This window comes from Salvelinus sp. IW2-2015, linkage group LG31, assembly GCF_002910315.2.
Source record: "Salvelinus sp. IW2-2015 linkage group LG31, ASM291031v2, whole genome shotgun sequence".
In the NCBI taxonomy this organism is placed as follows: Eukaryota; Metazoa; Chordata; class Actinopteri; order Salmoniformes; family Salmonidae; genus Salvelinus; species Salvelinus sp. IW2-2015.
In genome coordinates this window covers 5,216,868-5,242,142 of record NC_036870.1, presented here as the reverse complement: position 1 = coordinate 5,242,142, position 25,275 = coordinate 5,216,868, and the positions used below count along the sequence as shown (strand labels likewise).

At 42.4% G+C, this 25,275-nt stretch overlaps 1 long non-coding RNA gene across 1 annotated transcript; it reads left to right on the top strand.

Annotated features, from left to right (window-relative positions):
• Positions 1-528: 528 nt before the first annotated feature.
• LOC111955873 (uncharacterized) lies at positions 529-21,437 on the top strand. The gene is made up of 4 exons (XR_011474462.1): positions 529-633; positions 3,541-3,596; positions 7,827-7,976; positions 8,082-21,437. It is a non-coding gene; the product is annotated as an uncharacterized lncRNA (long non-coding RNA).
• Positions 21,438-25,275: the final 3,838 nt, after the last annotated feature.

The following is a 25,275-nucleotide window of genomic DNA, read 5'->3' as shown; positions in this document are numbered from 1 at the left end:
GATATGATATTGATAAGTGTCGTTTGCTCAGACAGTGAAGAGAGTAGTAGAGAAAGATGGGTCCAGGGTGAGGGATCCTAAGAAGATCTCTGTGAGTAGGCTGAGGCCAATAGAGAGTGACAGAAATAACAAGTGCTTCAGTAAAGTKTTTTYTTTTGGCATTCATGGCCATGGTTGTCATCTGTACTGCAGGAATGGAACGTAAATCACTGAGTATACATGTTGTGGTGGCAGTTGCAGAGAAGTACTTGGGTGTATGAGATTTTACTCCATAAGATTTAAGGTGTTTTGAACGATAGTGTCCCGTCCTCCCAGGCTGGTGTAGGATCAGAGAGGGCCAAAGTAGTGGAATAGTGGTGAGGTTTTTAATGGGTGTAGGGTAAGTTGGTAGGGCAACTTTTCCACAAAGTGTAATGAATTCATTATACAGAGTAGTAGGCTGATACACAGCCAATACAGTAGGTGGCGGCATGCACCTAACATGTGTTTGCGGACCGCCATAATACCAAAGAAGAAGAAGAAGCCCGTCGAAATGGACGTCTTTGACAATGTTGCCACAATTTATCTCGACTTCGTGATTTTGCAGTAATTTAGCAAATCAGAGACTTCAGGAGTTCACTGTTCTACCGAATGGTATGTGCATCCATGCATACGAAACGGGGGGTGGGGGGGAGGTGTATGGTAACGGTATCCCTGCGTTCGCTAGCGTTAGCGCGGTGACGGGAAGTCTAAATTCCCGTAGACTATCAGTCATTGTGCTAACGCTAGTTAGCATTAGCACGTAAAACTACTGCTAACTTCCTTCATACTGGATACAGATACATAACAATGTTATCCACGAGTTCATCTGACTCGGGGGAAGTATATAAAGGGAATCATTGCCAAAATCCCGAAGTATTAATGATGAGATAAAAGGCGAGTTCCTAACGAGTTCAGGTAGCCAAGCTGGAGCTCTGCGAGACATTAACAGCGATGGGGGCAGACGTTTTGATCAAGAGACCTTCAGAAAATATGCTAATTTTCAGACATTAAATATACAACTATGTATTTTACATTTATAAAGGAAGGTCGATTCTTAAAGTTAGTGGTTTTATAAATGGATTATACTGTATTTAGAAAAAATACGCCCTACTATTTCATATTTGTACTGTGTACTTGAGCTTGTGTCCTCAAAAGTGACTACACCTCAGCAATTTATAACTATTTTTTTACCAGAAATGTGAGATTTGAACCTTTCTTGGAGTATGCAGCATTACTAGTTATTGTTTATAGCCCTCTCATGATAAATAATTACTTTTGGGGATTATGTAAATTACATTTTCGATTACATTTTCTTACATTTAAGAGGTTTTTAATCAGAGAAGTGTGCACTCACAAAATCAATATGTACAATAATATGGACTGCTTGTTGTTGTCAGGAGCATGCATGTGTTTCATGGACTTTGCCATTTAGGAATGTGCAAGGGTAATTTTGGTTCATAGTAAATCCCACTTTTTTGCTGCATTATACACTGCTCAAAAAAATAAAGGGAACACTTAAACAACACAATGTAACTCCAAGTCAATCACACTTCTGTGAAATCAAACTGTCCACTTAGGAAGCAACACTGATTGACAATAAATTTCACATGCTGTTGTGCAAATGGAATAGACAAAAGGTGGAAATTATAGGCAATTAGCAAGACACCCCCAATAAAGGAGTTCGTTCGGCAGGTCGGTGACACAGACCACTTCTCAGTTCCTATGCTTCCTGGCTGATTGTTTTGGTCACTTTTGAATGCTGGCGGTGCTTTCACTCTAGTGGTAGCACTAGAGGAGCACTGCCAGAGCCCTGCAAAATGACCCCAGCAGGCCACAAATGTGCATGTGTCTGCTCAAACGGTCAGAAACAGACTCCATGAGGTGGTATGAGGGCCCGACGTCCACAGGTGGGGGTTGGCTTACAGCCCAAACACGTGCAGGACGTTTGGCATTTGCCAGAGAACACCAAGATTGGCAAATTCGCCACTGGCGCCCTGTGCTCTTCACAGATGAAACGCAGGTTCACACTGAGCACATGTGACAGAGTCTGGAGATGCCGTGGAGAACGTTCTGCTGCCTGCAGCATCCTCCAGCATGACCGGTTTGGCGGTGGGTCAGTCATGGTGTGGGGGGCATTTCTTTGTGGGGCCGCACAGCCCTCCATGTGCTCGCCAGAGTAGCCTGACTGCCATTAGGTACCGAGATGAGATCCTCAGACCCCTTGGGAGACCATATGCTGACACATGCACATTTGTGGCCTGCTGGAGGTCATTTTGCAGGGCTCTGGCAGTGCTCCTCCTTGCACAAAGGCGGAGGTAGCGGTCCTGCTGCTGGGTTGTTGCCCTCCTACGGCCTCCTCCACGTCTCCTGATGTACTGGCCTGTCTCCTGGTAGCACCTCCATGCTCTGGACACTACGCTGACAGACACAGCAAACCTTCTTGCAACAGCTCGCATTGATGTGCAATCCTGGATGAGCTGCACTACCTGAGCCACTTGTGTGGGTTGTAGACTCCGTCTCATGCTACCACTAGAGTGAAAGCACCGCCAGCATTCAAAAGTGACCAAAACATCTGCCAGGAAGCATAGGAACTGAGAAGTGGTCTGTGGTCACCACCTGCAGAACCACTCCTTTATTGGGGGTGTCTTGCTAATTGCCTATAATTTCCACCTTTTGTCTATTCCATTTGCACAACAGCATGTGAAATGTATTGTCAATCAGTGTTGCTTCCTAAGTGGACAGTTTTGATTTCACAGAAGTGTGATTGACTTGGAGTTACATTGTGTTGTTTAAGTGTTCCCTTTATTTTTTTGAGCAGTGTATTTAGCCTAGCCCAAAGGCCGGCAGATGGCGATATTTAGTCATTTCATCTTACTGTCCGATGGGAATCTATGCAACGGGCTATACACACGTGGCCCTGTGGACTGGTTCGTATATGAAACATTCTCCATTCCGGCTGCAAAGGTGTCGATTTCCTCAATTGCGAGAAGGCATAAAATAATGGGGAAAATATGCATACTTTCTTTATGAAACACCATTTTCCACCACCATACTACAGTGGTGTGGCTTTTGCTAGTCCCTGTCCACAGTAGCGTTTGGAAACTATCACTGCCGGTAGTGAAAATACAGACTACTGCAACCTGATTGGCTGAACGCGATACGCAACATCTGGGACTAGCATTAGCCACTGTAGCATGGTGGATAAAAATGGTGTTTCATACATTTTTCTGCCTTCTCGCCATTCATTTGAGTTAAGGAGGAAATTGACGCCTTTGCAGTCTGAATGGAGAATGTTTTATGTACGAACCGGTTCATGGGGGATATGGGTGTATAGCCAGTTGCATAAATTCCCTTTGGACGGTAAAATGAAACTACTCAATAACGCCATCTGCTGGCCTTTGGGCTACATTATTACTGTACTAACGTCACATCATTTGATATATTATATCAGACATTCTACAACAAAAGTTACAGCATTTACAAATGTTATATAATAATGTATATATTCTTATATTTTAGCAATAGCCAACCAAGGAGCAACCAGGATAACTGAAGGAGTCTGGATATGATCTGCAGTGAGTACATTTCATATTTTCTTTTATAAATGATGTAGCCTAGAAGGCTATTTTAATCATGATGATGCCATTGCCAAYGTTCCATTTTTCCCCCATACAATAGCACTGATGTAAGTGCTACTCCTATACAATGCATTCGGAAAGTATTCAGACCCCTAGACTTTTGATGAAATATTTATTTCCCTCATCAATCTACACACAATACCGCATTATGACAAAGCAAAAACAGGTTTTTCAAAATGATTGTACATTTACTCAGTACTTTGTTGAAGCTCCTTTGGCAGCGATTACAGTCTCAAGTCTTCTTGGGTATGACGCTACAAGCKGGACACACCTGTATTTGGGGACTTTCTCCCATTATTTTCTGCAGATCCTCTCATGCTCTGTCAGGTTGGATGGGGAATGTCGCTGCACAGCTATTTTCAGGTCTCTCCAGAGATGTTCGATCAGGTTCAAGTCCGGGCTCTGGCTTGGTGGGAAACCTTCTGGGTAATTTCCGGAAATTTTCCATGGAAAGTTTAGCCCGGGAATTTAAGGAATTTAGCTTAAATTCCTCAAACAATTTAGCTTATAACAGTGAACCTTTTTTGTGGGATACACATAAGGCAATTCTAGGTCCTGTGGCATATTTTGGTTAAACTATCCCCAATTCTATGGAATTGCAACCCTCTGTATGCACAGTGCATTCTTCCATCACATGTACAGCTGATTCTCAAGATCTTGCACACTAATGAGATGCTATTGAGCCCACACTACTACACTGTCTGAGCCAAGGACTACATGCTTTCAGGTAAGTTCTGATTACAGTACTGGGTGGGGTGAATATATTTTATATGACATACATGCTTTTTTGTTAACTAGTAAATAGTAGCCTACAGCAAAGTGTATTTTAAATCATTTCTAACTTGTTAACAATTTCTGCTAGTTAGTTTTTACTACCATGTGGTTTTTAGCTTGCTTGAGCCTGCTAACTGAGGAGTGTTAATTCACCTGTTTCCATACATGTTTCATTTTAAAACATTTATCTTACAAAGGAATTGTTTAATCTAAGTGCTTAACCATTTATCTGTACATGAATTGTATTTGTTTGTTTTTTACCATTTCTTTTCTAATCTTTACAGGAAAATGCCATGGCCACAATCTGATGTGTGGAGACATTTCACTGAAGCAAATGTAGAAGGAAAAGCTGTGTACATTTGCAAGTACTGTGCCAAATCATATGTGAAGAATGCAATAAAGATGCAGAATCATCTGGCCAAGTGCATAAAGTTCCCYCAGCTCTCACAACAAGCAACCTCTAACAAAACTCCCTCTACTTCTATTCGAGGTGAAAATGATGAATCAGGTACTTTATCGATGGCAACAGCTCATGGTCCTCCTGGAATCAGACGGTTTTTTGACTCAATGGAGGAACGTAGTCAGAGAAATTCTGATGAATGTCTTGCTCAAGCTGTGTGTGCAACTGGTTCACCTCTGATGCTCCCAGGCAATGTGTATTGGAAGAGATTTCTGAATGTTATTTGCCCAGCATACACCCCTCCAACCAGACATGCTTTATCTACTCATTTGCTGGATGCAGAGTTCATCAGAGTTAAAGTGAAGGTCAAGCAAATCATAGAGAAAGCAGACTGTATTGCAATCATCTCTGATGGGTGGTTGAAAGTTCGTGGGCAAGGAATAATTAACTACATCATCTCCACCCCATAACCAGTATTCTACAAGAGCACAGACACAAGGGACAACAGTAACACCGGTCTCTACATTGCAGATGAGCTGAAGGCAGTCATCAATGACCTTGGACCACAGAAGTTATTTGCAYTGGTGACAGACAATGCTGCGAACATGAAGGCTGCTTGGTCTAAAGTGGAGGAGTCCTACCCTCACAACACCCATTGGCTGTGCTGCTCATACATTGGTTCTGCTCCTCAAGGACCTCATGGCACTGAAAACAATGGATACACTCTACAAGAGAGCCAAGGAAATGGTTAGGTATGTGAAGGGTTATAGCAGCAGTCTACCTCACCAAGCAAAGTGAGAAGAATGAGAGCACCACATTGAAGCTGCCCAGCAACACCCGTTGGGGTGGTGTTGTCATCAAGTTTGACAGTCTCCTGGAGGGGAAGGAGTCTCTCCAAGAAATGGCCATATCACAGTCTGCCGATATGGACAGCCCCATCAAGAAGATCCTCCTGGATGGTGTATTTTGGGAGAGAGTGGTAAGCGGCCTGAAACTCCTGAAACCTATAGCCGTAGCCATTGCACGGATTGAGGGAGACAATGCCATCCTGTCTGATGTTCAGACTCTGTTTGCAGATGTAAGAGAAGAAATCCGTACTGCCCTGCCCACTTCACTGTTGCTCCAAGCAGAAGAAACTGCAGTTCTGAAATACATAAAAAAAACTGTGAAAACTTCTGCCTGAAGCCCATACGCAGCGTACATGTTGGACCCCAAGTATGCTGGCAAGAGCATCCTGTCTGGTGCAGAGATCAACAAGGCCTATGGTGTCATCACTACCGTGTCTCACCACCTTGTTCTGGATGAGGGCAAGGTTCTTGTGAGTCTGGCGAAGTTCACGTCCAAGCAAGGGCTTTGGGGTGGAGAAGCAATATGGCAGTCGTGCCAACATATCTCATCAGCCACCTGGTGGAAGGGACTTTGGCAATCTGAGGCTCTTTCCCCTGTTTCCTCCATCATCCTYCAAATCCCACCAACATCAGCCGCTTCAGAGCGCAACTGGTCCTTGTTTGGGAACACACACACCAAAGTATGCAACAGGCTGACCAATACAAGGGTCGAAAAATTGGTGGCCATCCGGGCAAATTTGAGGCTGTTTGAGCCTGACAACGAGCCGTCCTCAGCAAGGTTGGACAGTGAAGATGAGGCCTCAGACTCTGATGTTTAAGAGGTGGACATTGAGGAGGTCCAGGGAGAAGACATGGAAGCCTATCATTTTACAGATGTATGTTGAAAGTGTTTTTGGGAGATGCGATGGATCATTGGGGATCATTCAATATTCCTTTTCTTTTGTTGTTCAGTGAAATCATCCCATGTGAAGAGTCAACTCATTTCATTAAAGTTCAATTTTTATTTTATTTCTATTGGAAGGATTTAATCATTTGCAATTGTCTACTTATGATAAGGTAAAAGGTTTATGTTTCTGTCTCCATATGATATGGTAAATATATCCAATGCAAAAAAAATCTACATTTAAATTGTATTAATATTAATTTGCATATATTTCCGTTAATTCCCATATATTCCCGTTAATTCCCACGGAAGGTTTCCACCTCTGAATGTTGGAAGTTGAACCTTCAGCCCAGTCTAAGGTCCTGAGCGCTCTCTCTGTACTTTGCTCCGTTTATCTTTCTCTTGATCCTGACTAGTCTCCCAGTCCCTGCCACTGAAAAACATCCCCACAGCATGACGCTGCCACCACCATGCTTCACCATAGGGTTGGTGCCACATACACATCTAGATGTGTATAAGAGACAGCCATAAAGGCCTGATTGGTGGAGTGCTGCAGAGATGTTTGTTCTTCTGGAAGGTTCTCCCATCTCCACAGAGGAACGCTAGAGCTCTATCAGAGTGACCATCGGGTTCTTGGTCACCTCCCTGACCAAGGCCCTTCTCCCCCGATTGCTCAGTTTGGCCGGGCGGCCAGAGTCTTGGTGGTTCCAAACTTCTTCCATTTAAGAATGATGGAGGCCACTGTGTTCTTCGGGACCTTCAATGCTGCAGACATTTTTTGGTACCCTTCCCCAGATCTGTGCCTCGACACAATCCTGTCTCGGAACTCTACGGACAATTTCATTGACCCCATGGCATGGTTTTTGTTCGGACACGCACTGTCAACTGTGGGAGCTTATATAGACAGGTGTTTGCCCTTCCAAATCATGTCCAATCAATTGAATTTACCACAGGTTGACTCCAATCAAGTTGTAGAAAGATCTCAAGGATGATCAATTGAAACAGGATGCACCTGAGCTCAATTTTGAGTTTCATAGCAAAGGGTCTGAATACTTATGTAAATAAGTTTCCACTTTGTCATTATTGGGTATTTGTGTAGATTGATTTGGACTTTTTTATTTATTTAATAATTTTAGATTAAGTCTGTAATGTAACAATGTGGAAAAAGTCTGAATACTTTCCGAATGCCCTGTAAGTGGTTATGTGTTTCTCTGTTTGGAAAATAGTGGGCAATGTATTTTATATTTGTTTGTCATATGAAGGTTGCAGATGAACTTATTGACCAAGTTCTCCTGGAAGCCTTTGACAACATGGAGGAAAGTTGGGACAGCGTAGATGAAGCAGGACACTACAAAACAGATGCAGCTAGACATTTACCAAGCTGTTCATGTCAGCAAATCACTGAACACAAGGTGGGCCATACAAACAGAAATGTATTCCAATTGATGTTTTAGAGACCTTATTCCAGCCTCAATAACAATCACTTATTTGTACTCATTCAAATTTTTTGTCAAAAGGGAACAGAAGTGGGAGAAGAGATCCTGACTGACAATACGTATAAGAGCATGACAGCATTTAAGGTGAAGAATGATGAAGGCTCCGCTCCTTTTTCGGACATCCACAGTCATTCAAAGATCATGGCTCAAGACCTTCAACAAAAGGCGACAGAGAGGAGGGCAACAGAGGTCACCCACGATAAGAGTCCTTCCTTCTCAGAAAGATCATGCCCTGTGGGCCTAACAAATGTTCAGGAAATATGCATTTTGTCTTCTGGATTTGATGTAAAAAAGAACAGAGGGAGAGATTCTGCTGCAGCGGAGGTTGGCACTATAGTTTCTTTCCCCCCCTCTTCAAGCAATCTGTCAAAAAACATAAAGGGAAATGTCACACCCACAGAGAAGATTGCTGTGACTCCAGGGTTATCAAGTGACCACGCACAATATTCAAGAGAAGTAGTGGATGAGAAAACCGATGCTGATGTTTCCCATCAAACGTTACCACTTGCAGATACCAGGAAAGGAAAAGAGAAAACGTCCTTTAATACCCTTTTGCCTGTGATGGAAAAGCAACAAAAACGAAAAGCTGGTCGGCCATATAAGAAGAAAACTCTAGTGAAAATGGCTAAACTTTTAGCAATTGGCCAAGAACGGGATTCAGATGTCACAGAAATACACAGGGTGACTCACCGTAAGGATACTCTAACACCCTCATGCGAACAAACAAAAGAGAAGAAAAGGGATGAAACGTTAGAGTTTCCCCCAACTACCTCAAGTGACACGTGCTTTGGATGCAATTCAACATCTGATTCTTCAAACCACCGTACTATTGCACATTCAGATGACATCATTTCTGCATCTCAAATAGCCGCACCAAGTATTTTTATGGAATTTAACCAACCGTCCAGGATACAGAAAACTTCAAAGACCACACAAAAAGAAGAATTCAAAATAGAAGAAGCGTCGGCGCTGAAATTGACCACGGTCACAAAGGGGCAATATTCTCCTATAGAACAAGCTCTGACACAAAACACCTTGGTGCCATCTGAGAATGCGTTGAAAGTACAAAAGAGACCTGGAAAAAATAAAACGATGATATCCAAAGGAGGAAATAGAAGAACTCAGGCATTCAAAAGAAACAGAATGAATCCGAGCAGCCTCTTCACCCCTCAGTCACAGAGTAGCAATGCTACACCCCAAGAACCATTGCAGTCATCAGATATMAAAATGGAGCCCAAATACTTGTCAGACACTTCTGTCTTGGATGTAAAGAACAATTTGAAGGAACACCAAAAAAGAGAACCTCCCTCCAAAAACTTTACAGAAGGGAGTGTTAAATGTCCTGGTATAATGTCAAAATGCTTTGACTTTTCTATCACTCAAAAAGACCAGGGGGYACGAAGTGACATGAAGAGGGAAATCAAAGATAATGTAACTGCTAACATTTCATCTGTAGGAAACCAGGGGAAAATGACTCCAAGAACTCGAGAGCTCTCAAGACGAAAGACTATTGAGGATGTGCTCAAATTGAAGCGGAAAGCTGGTCGACCATTCAAGAMMAATAGGTTGTTTAAAATGGATAAGCTGGTAGCGATAGCACAGGAAGGCAGAACTAATGATACAGAGAATAGTGGCATGACTAAAGAGTGTGTTCCAAAATTCCCTGCACATCACCCCCTAAAGTCAAAAGTAAAGAAGGAAAAGACTGACACAAAAACCTTGGCATCAAATTCACCTACAAGCCCCTCAAGAAAATCCAGCAGAACATGTAAAACTACCCCAAAAACTGTTCAAAAGATGCAAGTCCTCACACACACACTCGCCCAATCAGTTTTATCAGTTCCATCCAATCTTATTGAACCTATTCTCAAATCAGAGGACACAACTCTTATCTCCTCAACGGTCTCTCCAATTCTTTCATGTGGTGCAGAGATTTTCCCTCAACAGGAAAGCCACAGATGCGTGAAACCCCCGAAGAAAAACACAAAAGTTAACAAAAACATGACCACTGCAGTCCCACATCCTCCAATATGTCCAGTAGTTTCCAAGGCCCTTGCTGAGATTGTTTCTTTACCATTCCCTGTAGAGACAAAGAAAGACATTGGATCCAAAAGAAAATACAAACAGGTGCCTAGAAGTTCTGGTGTATCAGAATTGCTGTGTACAAATGGAATTCCTCAGGGAGATATACATACCCAATCTAACAGGGATGAGGTATATTCCAAGACTTCAGCCCCAACTGTGCCACAATCCCAGAACACACGGAAGCGTGAGGTTCAAAATAAAAAAGGTACAGAAAAGGCAGCTGTCCCATTATCTGATGAAACTGTCCTTCCTGTTTCAGATTGCCAGTTGCAGGTGCAAAGTCACAGTGCGTCTCAGGCAACGCCTTTACTGCCGTCAAAGATTAAGACACAATCGGACACATTACGCCTGACACCTAGAACGGTTAGGAAGAAAAATCCAAAGACGTGTAAGGAAATAAAAAAACCATCACCGAAAGTTGAGAGAGCACAGGTGCCATCTCTGGATCCTTCCCTTGGAGTGGAACATATATGTCACGATGTGTCACATGCGGATCAAATGAGACAAGTGGAAGCAGTGATAGAGTCAGTAATTGAGGATCTCCACAAACCACTGAAACGTGAAAGAAAGAAGATCAAAGAAGAGGCTGGAAATGTTCTTGCATTAACTCTGGATCCTTCACTTGAAGTGGAACATAGAACTCCCGATGTGCCACACGTAGATCATATAAGACAAATGGAAGCAGTGATGGAGTCCGTGATGGAGGATCTCCACAAAAACGAGGCCAGGGATGTTTCTGCATCAGCACACTCAACCTTTCCTGCCTCAGATAATCTGTTTGAACCACATAACCATAGTGCATTACCTCAAATGCTGCTGCTGCCATCAGAGATGAAGACAGAATCAGGCAGAATCAATAATGCCATACCCAGAACTCCTGATGTGCCACAAATGGATCATGTAAGGCAAATGGAAGCGGTGATAGAGTCAGTGATTGAGGATCTCCACAAAAAAGAGGCCAGTAATGTTGCTCCATTAAAACCAACCCCCTTTTCTGCCTCGGGTAACCTGTTGGAACAGCATAACCATAGTACATTACCTCAATCTTCTTTTATGTCATCCGGAGAGACAAAATCAGGCTTGAAACATGCAACACCCAAAACGGCAAAAAATAAGTCAAAAACATTCATGAAAGAGAAACGTACCTGCAAAAGCTATTCAAAGAATCCTAAGAAAGCAGCTATGCAAACTTCAGTTCCTACATCTGACACAATGCATGKGTCAACAGTTAAGAAGAATTCGAATATTTGTAAAGAAAGAAAAAGATCTTCACAGAAAGTTGAAAAACCACAGGTGTCATCTCTGGATCCTTCCCTTGGAGTGGAACATAAAAGTCCTGAAATGCCACAAATGGATCAATGGAGAGAAGAGGAAGCATTGATTGACTCCCTGATTGAGGATCTCCACAAACCACTCAAACCTAATGGACAACAAAAAAAGTTTAAAGAAGAGACCGGTAATGTTTCTGCATTGGAACAAACAGCATTTCTCGCCTCAAATAACCTGTTGGAACAGCATAACCATAGTACGTTACCTCAATATTATTTTATGTCATCCGGAGAGACAAAATCAGGCTTGAAACATGCCAAACCCAAAATGGCAACAAAAATTAAGTCAAAAGCATGCAGTAAAGGGAAACTATTTAAAAATGCTAAGAAAGCTGCTGTAATAACTTCCGATCCTTCTATTGGAGTAGAGAATGGATGTCTTGAAATGCCTTCCCACCTTACCCAAGCAGAGAAAGGAGGAAAGGGAGATGGTAAAACCAATAAATATGTAGGAAAGCATGAAAAGGAAGCAGTGATATCAGTGACCGGTGATCATTTGGAAACAGCAGCCCACAAACCACATCAACRTAAGGGGCCAAGAAAGAAGCTAAAAGAAGAGGACGGCAGTGTTTCCAAACCAGAACAAGTCAAATGTACTACTTCAGATAGCCAGCTAAAACAGCATGACCACAATGCATTACAGCAAGTTTCTTTGCTAGTATCGGAGGCAAAGACAGAATCAGGAATAGAGCATGTCATTCCAGAAATGGAAATAACAAGTAAGCCAAAAACATGCAGGAAAAGGAAACTCCCTTCAAAAGCACTCCCAGGAAATGCTAAAAGAGCAGCTATGCGAACTTCACATCCTACTCTTGGAGCAGAAGTTGGATGTCTTGAAATGCCTCCCCACCTTACCCATGCAGAGCGAGGAGGAAAGAGTGATGGGAAAACCGATAACAATGTAGCTAAACATAAAAAAGAAACAGTGACATCAGGGATGGAAACAGCCCACAAACGACGTATGGGGTCAAAAAAGAATCGAAAAGAAGAGGATAACAATGTTCCCATATCAGAACAAGCAGCAACTCTTACCTCCGATAAACATTCAAACCAAGTTGCTGTGCTGGCATCAGAGATACAGTCAGGATCGAGCAGTGGACACGCCACAACCCCACAAAAAACACAGATTTCAAAGGCATGCAAGAAAAGGCAAATACTGTCCAAACAAAGCTCAAAGATCACTGCAACTCCAACCCCACCAAGTTCAAAACCATCTCTTGGAGTGGAATATAGATATTCTGAAATGGCTACCACTTTCACACATGTGGACCAGGTTCAGAATATTCTTGATACTCCTAAAGGCTCCAACGTGAGTAATGAAAATACTGGATCAAGCCATCCAATATCCAATGTAAGACATTCCAGACGGCCCTCCAAATCTAATTCACGTATCACAACTGACTTGATGCGAGATCAAGCAATTTTATCAGTTACATCACATCTCACTAATCGACCTACCAGTCCTGTATCAGCAACAGTGTCCTCAACTGCAGCACAGGGACAGATTACTGAATTAGTGAGTGCTCTTTGTACAGAGAAAAGGCCGCATAAAATGGGGAGGCCTCCTAAGAAGAAAARGTCTCCGAGACCAAAAGGAACAGGTCTTGATAAGAATATCGCAGATGACGACAAAGTGTGTGTTAAATTCGTATCGCCATTTGTAAAAGAGGAACTAATTGAGGAAGAAAAAAGTCTAGAAAATAGGGAAAAAGAAAAGAACGGCAAAGGGAAGAAAGGCAAACCTAAACCTAGCCAATCTCCGGTGAAAGATGGCAATGCATTAGCAGATGACAAATTCGTTTTACAAGTCCCTATAGATGAAGCAGGGGACTCTCTATCTATTGCAATAGACCCAATCAGTGCTGTGATTCCCAAACATAAAAAAGGTGGTCGTATTGCCAAGGGTAAAAGAGTGCAAAAAATTGCATCCACCCCCAACATCGCCAGTGACCAGCAATGCATGAATATGTCCCCAGAAGAAACATCTCTGTGTCTCAGCGATATATCAGAAAAACACAAAAAACTAAAAGTTGACAGCAGCAGTGCTGATATTGTTCATGCAGATATAAATGTTCCAAATCTTCAAGATGATCTTAGTGATAGATCTGAAATACTGGACTCATCCTTACTGGGGACTCGGAGGGTGAAGAACAAGGGTAAGAACACATCCAAGACAATTGCAGAAGAACAGACAGTGGCCACATCAGTGGTAAAAGAGATGGTGTGGCTCGATTTACAGACCACCATAGCAGCACTGAAAAAGAAACGAGGTCGGCCATTCAAGAAAMGTACCTTGACGAGAATGGCAAAACAGCGGTCATGTGAACAGCAGGAGTCAAACACTAGCAGAAAACTTTCCGTGAACAAGACACAGAGCTGCAAATCAATGGGAACTTCTAAGCGAGGGAAAATGCACAAATTCAACCCAATGTCAACAACTTCAAGAAGGCACACTAGAGCATCCGTGGCAATGAAGAATGAAGACCTTGTTCTTAAACAACAGCAAGACGACATATGGGAGATCATTGACGTATCCAGCAACATTTTCTCCCCAATTGTGACTAATTCCCGCAGTATTTCAGTGCAAGAAATCGACACTTCCGAAACTATTTTCTCTGTTGATGCAGGGGCGACACAAGGAATCCAGCAAGTTGAGTCTACCCCATTAACAACCCCTCTCACAAAATTACCTCCTAAAGTGACTGGCGTGAAGAAGAGACGCAGGAGAAATAAAACGGGATGGGCTACAAAAGTGAAATCCAAACGACCTCTCTCCGAAGTGAACGGCGGGGGTACGCTTGAGGCGTTTGTTCAGTCTTCCATTGACAACACTGGACTCTCGTTCAACTCTAGCCTCTGTAATTCGTTAACAGAAAATGACACGTTGGAAAGTGTTGAACAAGAGGAAGAATGTAGAGCACATGTGAAAGCAGTAACAAACTGCAATAGAGTGTGTGTGGAGGAGGAGGAGATCAACTGTGGCGATCAACCCCTAACAGCTCGTGCTAAATTGCAGCATTCAAGTGTACTCCTACCCAATTTTAAGACGAGGAAACCTATGTCATGCCATTTCTGCAGTCGCTCGTTCCGTCACATAGCGGCATACACAATTCACAAGCGCATCCACACAGGTGAGAAGCCGTACGGTTGCCAGAAGTGCGGCAAGAGCTTTGCTCATCTCTCCAAACTCAAATCGCACTCAAACATCCACAAACAACATGGGCCCATGCAATGCCCATGTTGCGTCACTCAGTCTCCAAACAAAGATGACTTGATAGATCATTTCAAGATCCACATGAAGGGCACCAAGAGGTTCAGTTTGATTAATAAAACAGGAAGAGACCAAGAAATCCAGATTCAACCTTACACTGATTACATAGAGTCCCCAGTCTCTCTTAATGGCAGGAAATCCCTTAGATGCTCCACTTGTTTTAACATTTTTTTCAATAAGGCCACATTGAAGCTGCATCTACAAACACACAGTGGAGTGAGGCGTTTCACCTGCAAAGTCTGTGGCAAGATGTTTATCACGTTCTCAAGTTTCAGTGCACATGAGAAAACACACTGGCCTGTTAAACCGTATGCTTGCTCTGTGTGTGGAAAAGGCTTTGGTCTGCTTAGGGAGCTCAAAACCCACTCTCATATGCACTCAGGAGAGATGCCTTTCTTCTGTAACCACTGTGGTCAGGCCTTTAGCGACTTCTCATCCTTGCGCACACATCAAGTCTCCAAAGTGTGTTTCGAGGCTAGAGATGAAGGGGATGGAAACAAGGTTGACATTGAGGGGTTCCTGGTGGAGCAAAGGGCTGATGGGCAGATTAATACCCCGATGTACTTTAAATGTCAGATTTGCAAACAACTTAATCGTCACTGGTGTCAGTACATTCTTCATCTGCAAACACACACTAATAGCAAGCCAAACCTTTGTGAGATCTGTGGACAACGGTATGAGGTTCCTGAAGTATGTGTTCATTGTAAAGTGTGCTGCAAATCAAGTGGAGAGGAGAGGGCATGCAATTCGTCCTTGTCAGAGGTCTGGCATGAACCCCAAACTCTGCAAAATCCGATGCATGTGACTGAAATAGATAATCTGTGCAATGATAATCAGGAAATGTTATCTACTGATGACCAACATCCTAAATGTAAGGAGCCTGAGCCTCTGCCACCTCTGGAAACTATGGAGGAGTATTCCTCAGATGTGCTTCCACAAAACCCCAAACCTGCTTGCCAGACCCCAGGTAATGGGTTAGAGATAAATCGTCCTTCTCCCTCAAACTCCATGTGTGCAAGTTCTGCCATATTGTCCCCCTCTGTAATGAGCTGTAATTCAGTACGTGTGGTTCAACAGCCTTCAGGTTTTCGCTCTCGTTTTCAGACCCATGCTCCTTGTAACAGATATCCCCGTGGAAAATTTGGAAAATCCTTTAACCGGTGGAATAAGCTCTGGTTGCATCAGGGACTACACAGAGGAAAACGCTGTAGCTTCTCATGCACTCAGTGCAATTTAGAGTTTCGCTTCTTTGGCTCCTATCGGGAGCACATGCAGGAACATGCATCGCAGAGACCCTACATTTGTCCGTTATGTCCCAAAACCTATGTCACTGAAGAAGACTTAAATACCCATCTGTGCGACAATCACCAGCCGTGCGAAAGCCTGAAATGTGACACGTGTGAAAAGGGTTTCACCAGTTTCAGAAATTTGGAGAGACATCGTCTCTTACACAGAGGTGCTAGCTCGCACTATTGTCTCCCTTGCAAGCTCCCATTTCCTAGTTACCTAGCCTTAAAGAATCACTTGAAGGCTCACAAAGCCCGCCCTGTTATCCCTGTCCCTGAAGGGCCATTGGAACCACTTCGATTTCCCTATCACTGTAGAAAATGTAATGGCAGATTTACAACCACAGACTTGCTCCAAGCTCATCAGGTTTGCCATCTTATAGGGGGGAAGGAAACATATAGCAGTTCAGCAAATGTAGTTTCTGCTTCCCTGACCTCCAAGCTCTCAAACAAACCACGAGAGAGAGTCACGCCTCTATCCCCTACGACAGTACCTAGTCTTCTCCTGTCAAAGAAAAGGAACATATATAGGTATCCTCACCCTGATCGTCTGTATGTCGTCCCTAAAATATCCTCACAGCCACCGGTCGTTGTTTCAGACACAGAAGAAGAGCCCCTGGAGATTCTAAACTCTAGCTTATCCTCAGTCCACGACTCGCCCCGTAACACTGTGTCCCTTGAACATGAAGGGCGAACCAGCCCAAGCAATAACTGTTGCGAGGCAAACAACTCGGATCTACCTCGGCGCTCATGCTCCTCATGTGTCCTTATTTATGAACCTACTCCATGTATGCCAAAAACAGACACCCCACACATGCCGACTCATGAATCACCCTGTCCCTTGGATAAAGGTCCTCAGAATGTACCACTTCAAAGATGGAAAAAGTCTAAGGGTAATGATGATGCTTTCTTTAGAGCCTCAACAACATTTGTGATATCAAGGGGCAAAAAACAGCGGTATGATGGCTTTGAGTGTGCTGATTGTTGGGTAACATTTAGCAACGTCTCAGAGCTACATGAGCATTACTTACATCATGCCAGGGGGGTGAAGTGAAAATCAATATATTTTTTCCACTAATGGACATTTGCATCGGAAAGTATTCAGACCAATTTACTTTTTCCACATTTTGGTACGTTACAGCCTTATTCTAAAATGGATTTTTGCAAATGTATAAAAAAAGAACTGAAATATCACAGTTACATGTATTTAGACCTTTTACTCAGTACTTTGTTGAAGCACCTTTGGCAGTGATTACAGCCTTGAGTCTTCTTGGGTATGACGCTACAAGCTTGGCACACCTGTATTTGGGGAGTTTCTCCCATTTTTCTTTGCAGATCCTCTCATACTCTGTCAGGTTGGATGGGGAGCGTCGCTGCACAGCTATTTTCAGGTCTCTCCAGAGATGTTCGATCGGGTTCAAGTCTGGGCTCTGGCTGGGTCACTCAAGGATATTAAGAGACTTGTCCCGAAGCCACTCCTGCGTTGTCTTGGCTCTGTGCTTAGGATCGTTGTCCTGTTGGAAGGTGAACCTTCGCCCCAGTCTGAGGTCCTGAGCACTCTGGATCAGGTTTTCATCAAGGATCTCTGTACTTTGCTCCGATCATCTTTCCCTTGATCCTGACTAGTCTCCCAGTCCCTTCCGCTGAAAAACATCCCCACAGCATGACGCTGCCACCGGCATGCTTCACCGTAGGGATGGTGCCAGATTTCCTCCAGACGTGACTCTTGGCATTCAGGCCAAAGAGTTCAATCATGGTTTCATCAGACCAGAGAATCTTGTTTCTCATGGTCTGAAAGTCCTTTAGGTGCCTTTTGGCAAACTCCAAGTGGGCTGTCATGTACCTTTTACTGAGGAGTGGCTTCCGTCTGGCCACTCTACCATAAAGGCCTGATTGGTGGAGTGCTGCAGAGGTGGTTGTCCTTCTGGAAGGTTCTCCCATTTCCACAGAGGAGCTCTGTCAGAGTGACCATCGGGTTCTCAGTCACCTCCCTGACCAAGGCCCTTCTCCCCCGATTGCTCAGTTTGGCCAGGCGGCCAGCTCTAGGAAAGGTCTTGGTGGTTCCAAGCTTCTTCCATTTAAGAATGATGGAGGCCACTGTGTTCTTCGGGACCTTCAATGCTGCAGACATTTTTTGGTGTCCTTCCCCAGATCTGTGCCTCGACACAATCCTGTCTCAGAGCTCTACGGATAATTTCTTTGACCTCGTGGCTTGGTTTTTCCTCTGACACGCATTGTCAACTGTGGGACCTTTATATAGACAGGTGTGTGCCTTTCCAAATCATGTCCAATCAACTGAATTTACCACAGGTGGACTCCAAGTTGTAGAACATCTGAAGGATGATCAATTGAAACAGGATGCACCTGAGCTCAATTTTGAGTCTCATAGCAAAGGGTCTGAATACTTATGTAAATAAGGTATTGCTGTTTTTTTATTTTTAATACATTTGCAAACAATTCCAAAGACCTGTTTCGCTTTGTCATTATGGGGTATTGTGTGTACATTGAGGAAAATGTTTAGTTTAATCCATTTTAAAATAAATGTGGAAAAAGTCAAGGACTCTGAATACTTTCCGAATGGACTGTATATCATTGTTTTTGATGAGTACTAAGTAAGTTTCCGAGTTAACCATGGTTGTCTTCATAACTATAGCAATGGGTAAATTAATAATCCACTCAAAACCAGTAATTCCTATGATTTACATTGTTAAATAACGCCAATATGTATTTTCGTCGTTATGTTAAGGAAGGAAGCAACTTGAAAATTGTTGTGGAAATTTGTTTGAGCGCAAGTCGACTACAAAACCCACAATGCAGTATTCTCTCTCCGGACAGAAGGGCTGGCTGGCTAGCTTGCTAGAAAACATAGCTATACACAATATTACCAAAGTCAATATCAGCATGTGAAGTAGCTAGTTGGCTGTAAAATCTCAAACACCACACTATCAATATAGGAGTTACAGTCTCACCATGTTCAACCTGGTAGAGATTTTGTCTTGCTCAAAACAGGAAGTGAGTGAGGTTGTGAATGCAACACAATGGACAGGTCTCTGGCAGGGTCATTGGTACGTAGTTGGAGGAAAGGATATTGATCTGACTGTGTACTTTGAGTACATTTGAAAGAAATAGACAGATGGATGTGTTCTAGACAAGTATGCCCATACCATCTATTGGCTGATTTGGCGAGCTGGCGTACAGGTTATTGTTTTAAGCAACAAAATTTCACTTTTTGTGCGACCTGACCAAATTCACATTGAAATGTGAGTTATACATCTGTCATTCTCATTGAACTCAAGTCTAAGAAGCGGTAGATATCCTAGTGTTTATCTGTGGCGGCAGGTAGCCTAATAGTTAGAACGTTGGGCCAGTAACTGAAAGGTTGCTGGATCAAATCCCTGAACTGACAAGATAAATATCTGTCCTTCCCCTGAACAAGGCAGTTAAACCCACTGTTCCCCGGTAGGCCGTCATTGTAAATAAGAATTTGTTCTTTAACTGGCTTGACTAGTTAAATAAAGTTTWAAAAAATAAAGATATGTTCTATGTGCGGAATTTCTATGCTTCCCGTTCTTAATTTTGGTTTTTGCATCTTTTACTTTATTTATTTTTTACAACAGCTGAAAATACAGTACCTTTTGTTACTGAAAAGCGGTTTGGATGGTAGAATAATTTTCTAAACTTGCTTGTTTTGTCACAAACTTAAATTATGCGAACTATAAAACAAATTGCAACCAGGAAATGGCAAATTATTTTWGCATATTGGAATTTTTTTAAAGGCGTAATAGGGATTAACCGACCATCACCAAATTGACAGGAGTTTCACTCCTGGAGTGGATTATCCATTTAACATTGATATTAACCTTTGTTTATTTTGTTTTTATATTCATATTTACACTGATTGTACAAAACATTAAGAACACCTTCCTAATATTGAAATCCCCCCCACCTGTGAAAAACACCCAGCAGCTCCTGGCACCTACTACCATACCMCGTTCAATATCCCGTTCAAAGGCACTTTTGTCTTGCCCATTCACCGTCTGAATGGCACACATACACAATCCATGTCTCAATTGTATCAAATTCCTTCTTTAACCTGTCTCTTCCCCTTCATCTACACTGACTGAAATGGTTTTAACAAGTGACATCAATAAGGGATAATAGCTTTCAACTGGATTCAACTGGTCAGTCATGGAAAGAGCAGGTGTTCTTAATGTTTTGTACACTCAGTGTATACTATTTGAATGTATCCGGCGGAAATCAGTTTTTCTACCAGTAGTTTTTTTGTATACTACTGCAAGAATGTGCCTTTTGAATAGATTACAAACTTGTCATGCTTTAAACAGTTATTCATATCCAGGGGTGGAAAAAGTACCCAATTGTCATACTTGAGTAAAATGATAGATACCTTAATAGAAAGTTACTCGAGTGAAAGTCAACCAGGAAAATACTACTTGAGTAAAAGTATTTGGTTCTAAATATACTTAAGTATCAAAAGTAAAAGTGTAAATAATTTCAAATTCCTTATATTAAGCAAAGCAGACTGCACCATTTTCTTGTTTTGAAAATGTACGGATAGCCAGGGGCACACCCCAACACTCAGACATTATTTACAAACGATGCATTTGTGTTTAGTTAGTTTGCCAGATCAGAGGCAGTGGGGATGACCACGTGTTCTCTTGATAAATGCGTGAATTGGACCATTTTCCTTTCCTGCTAAGCATTCAAAATGTAACGAGTACTTTTGGGTGTCAAGGAAAATGTATGGAGTAAAAAGTACATGATCATCTTTAGGAATGTGGTGAAGTAAAAGTTATCAATCGTAAAGTACAGACACCATAAAATGACTTAAGTAGTACTTTAAAGTATTTTTCCTGAAGTACTTTACACCACTGTTCAAATCTGTCCTGCTGCTGTTGGCGAAGTTTTCTTTGTTCTATTTTTGGAAGAGCTTTATGTACACAAACACCATGAGTGTCTCTCTTTTTATTATGTTTAACATGGGATATATATTGCACATTTGATAACGCACTCTAAATTGCACCCTTTGGGGAAAAGGTTAGATCTGCTTTCCAAACAGTCCATAGTTTGGTAATGGTGATTACTTAAACATCTTTGATTTCTGGAAGGTGGTTTGGCACATTATAGTAAATCGGTCATTTTTAAATGTCAACGATTTCATTGGACATTCAGTAAGCATTACTCATTGAATCTTTAGGCACTGTGTGCACGTACAACATGAGTATGAAAATGTTTGAAATGTAATTGTAACACAAAGATGTGATGAAAAATATTAGTTATTGATTCTGTACTGGTAAATTTATTCTTTAGATGTCACTGTCTCATTATCAATGCAGAATGTGTTTTGCTTTTGATTTACAGCAGTCTTACAATAAAAGTTGACATTGGATCAGGAGTATCTTGACTGCCTTTTGTGCCGAGTTTCTCCACAGTAAGCACGTTTCCAAGCACGTTTCCATTTATGCAAGGAAAGTCATGCCATATAAAAAAAAAAAGAATCACGACAGGTGTGGTGGAAACAAGAAGTTTGGTCGTTTGACATGGTGGGATCTTTATCGGTCGGTACAATTTATTATGCAATGATAAACTATGTCGTACTACCCCCACGACGTGGAAAGCATTGTTTTTAGGCAGATTAAATCATTTATGAGCTTCATGGTGGTTAAGTGATGGACGGTGATGTGCTTGATGCGAATGTCAAATATATATTACCAGTTTATTTAAATACTGGTAACCTGACGATCGATGCTTGGCTGCCAATTATCAAAGGAAATGTTGCTGTTATGTATATCTTATCATATTACCTCCCAAAGTTATTATAGTCAACTTTTTTAATAAAGGCTCCTCCACTAGCGCCATGTTGCCGCCTCCATACACAACGTTATCCGCAGTGGTAAAATTATTTTCAGCCATTATTCCCTCAATAGGCTATCACAATAATATATATTTCGATATGCTACCATGAACGTAGATCAATAATCGCTCCAATGCGCTGTGCTTCTTCAACAGTGTCACTATCATTAATCTTCACACTTCAATGAATTAGGCAGCAGAGATTGGAAATCTGATTCTATGCTTTCAACCCTTGTTCGTTGTCATGGGCATAGCACGAATGATTCCAATAATCCGACATGCTACTTGCAACGATCCATTAGTCCAATTTCCAACGAGAGTTAGTTCTTACTTTTGTAGTACCGATTCCCTATGAACTGCCACTGGCACAGGAGAGCTGTACATAACGCGTCCACAAAAATCAGCTTTCCAAACGTTACTCTTTTTGGGGTGAACACATATTCCTATACAAAAGGTGCAGAGATGCATTCTATAAGCTATAAAAGTGATACTGTATGTGCTCTCTCACCTGTGCTAACCCATCGTGCTACCTATATGCACATGAGACCAGTGACCCATGACCCCAACATATGTTCTCTAGTGCCCTAGTGTACAAAACAAGTCAAAATAACCCTTGACAAACAACACAACTCATAAACAGGCCAAAATGTCTCTCACAATATGTATATATATTTGTTTTTGTGACAAAACCATCAGTACCATAAATATAGTTCTTCTTCTGCTATGAATTGGTAAACAAACAAAGGTTGCATACTACCACCTATAATATATTGTTTGAACAGGTATAAAGCCAAGGTTTGGCGATTTACTGCCACCTGCAGTTTGGAATGTTTTGTTACTAGTATAATTAATTGGTTTATGCGTCCTGATTACTTGGATGGAATTATGTGATCCTTCCTTACCCTGTAGGAAGTCCCACCCAGTTGACTTCTTCAAAATGGTTAAGTCCTCAATGTCACTGCCCATGCTAAAATGGGCTTTGGGGCCCAAGTTCTCTATCTCTGTGATGGAAACGCCTTTGGTGGGAAAATGTGCATGTTTTTTTTATTATGCAGATTTGAGAATATTATCATGACAATCTGTTGCCAATTGGATGGAATACGTATGATGATCATCATGCCATATATCCATGATCATAAAATACACGGAACAAAAATATAAACGCAACATGTAAAGTGTTCCCATGTTTCATGAGCTGACATACGCACAAAAATCTGGTTTCTCTCAAATTTTGTGCACACATTTTTATTTACATCCCTGTTAGTGAGCATTTCTCCTTTGCCAACATAATCCATCCATCTGACAGGTGTGGTATATCAAAAAACGGATTAAACAGAATGAGCATTACACAATGTGTTGTGTGACAAAACTGCATATCTTAAGAGTGGCCTTTTATTGGCCTCAGCACTGACTGCAGGAATGTCCGCCAGAGCAGTTGCCAGATAATTGAATGTTCATTTCTCTACCATAAACTGCCTCCAATGTAGAAGATAAATAATAGATCAAATGTATCGGTGCTCATCGGCCATTGGACAAAAACATAACACAACAAGTTGGAAATAGTAAATTCAACAGTGAGTGGTTTGGAAGGAATCAGTGGCTAACTGCAAGCATTGCAAAGCAATTATTAGCCCGCTATTCAGTAGAGTGGCTGTGTAGTTCTACATCTAAAACGCCAAACAGCAAGCAATGCAGGTGTAGAAGCACGGTGGCTAGGAAAAACTCCCTAGAAAAGGCCAAAACCTAGGAAGAAACCTAGAGAGGAACCAGACTATGAGGGGTGGCCAGTCCTCTTCTGGCTGTGCCGGGTGGAGATTATAACAGAACATGGCCAAGATGTTCAAATGTTCATAAATGACCAGCATGGTCAAATAATAGTAATCACAGTGGTTGTCGAGAGTGCAACAGGTCAGCACGGCCAGGTGGACTGGGGACAGCAAGGAGTCATCATGCCAGGTAGTCCTGAGGCATGGTCMTAGGGCTCAGGTCCTCCGAGAGAGAGAGAAAGAAAGAGAATTAGAGAGAGCATACTTAAATCCACACAGTACACCGGATAAGACAGGAGAAATACTCCAGATATAGACTAACCCTAGCCCGACACATAAACTACTGCAGTATAAATACTGGAGGCTGAGACAGGAGGGGTCAGGAGACACTGTGGCCCCATCCGATGATACCCCAGGACAGGGCCAAACAGGCAGGATATAACCTCACCCACTTTGCCAAAGCACAGCCTCCACACCACTAGAGGGATATCTTCAACCACCAACTTACCATCCTGAGACAAGGCCGAGTATAGCCCACAATGATCTTGGCCACGGCACAACCCAAGGGGGGGTGCCAACCCAGACAGGAAGACCCCGTCAATGACTCAACCCACTCAAGGTTCGCACCCCTCCTAGGGACGGCACGGAAGGGCACCAGTAGGCCAGTGACTCAGCCCCTGTAATAGGGTTAGAGGCAGAGAATCCCAGTGGAGAGAGGGGAACCGGCCAGGCAGAGACAGCAAAGGTGGTTTGTTGCTCCAGTGCCTTTCCGTTCACCTTCACACTCCTGGGCCAGACTACACTCAATCATAGGACCTACTGAAGAGATGAGTCTTCAATAAAGACTTAATGGTTGAGACCGAGTCTGCGTCCCTCAAATGGGTAGGCAGACCATTCCATAAAAATTGAGCTCTATAGGAGAAAGCCCTGCCTCCAGCTGTTTGCTTAGAAATTCTAGGGACATTTAGGAGGCCTGCGTCTTGTGACCGTAGTGTACGTGTTGGTATGTACGGCAGTACCAAATCGGAAAGATAGGTAGGAGCAAGCCCATGTAATGCTTTGTAGGTTAGCAGTAAAACCTTGAAATCAGCCCTTGCCTTAACAGGAAGCCAGTGTAAGGAGGCTAGCACTGGAGTAATATGATCAAATTTTGGGGTTCTCGTCAGGATTCTAGCAGCCGTATTTAGCACTAACTGAAGTTTATTTAGTGCTTTATCCAGGTTGCCGGAAAGTGGAGCATTGCAGTAGTCTAACCTAGAAGTGACAAAAGCATGGATACATTTTTCTGCATAATTTTTGGACAGAAAATGACAGGTTTTGCAATGTTACGTAGATGGAAAAAAGCTCTCCTTGAAACAGTCTTGATATGTTCATCAAAAGAGAGATCAGGGTCCAGAGTAACGCCGAGGTCCTTCACAGTTTTATTTGAGACGACTGTACAACCATCAAGATTAATTGTCAGATTCAACAGAAGATCTCTCTGTTTCTAGGGACCTAGAACAAGCATCTCTGTTTTGTCCGAGTTTAAAAGTAGAAAGTTTGCAGCCATCCACTTCCTTATGCCTGAAACACAGGCTTCCAGTGAGGGTAATTTTTTGGCTTCACCAT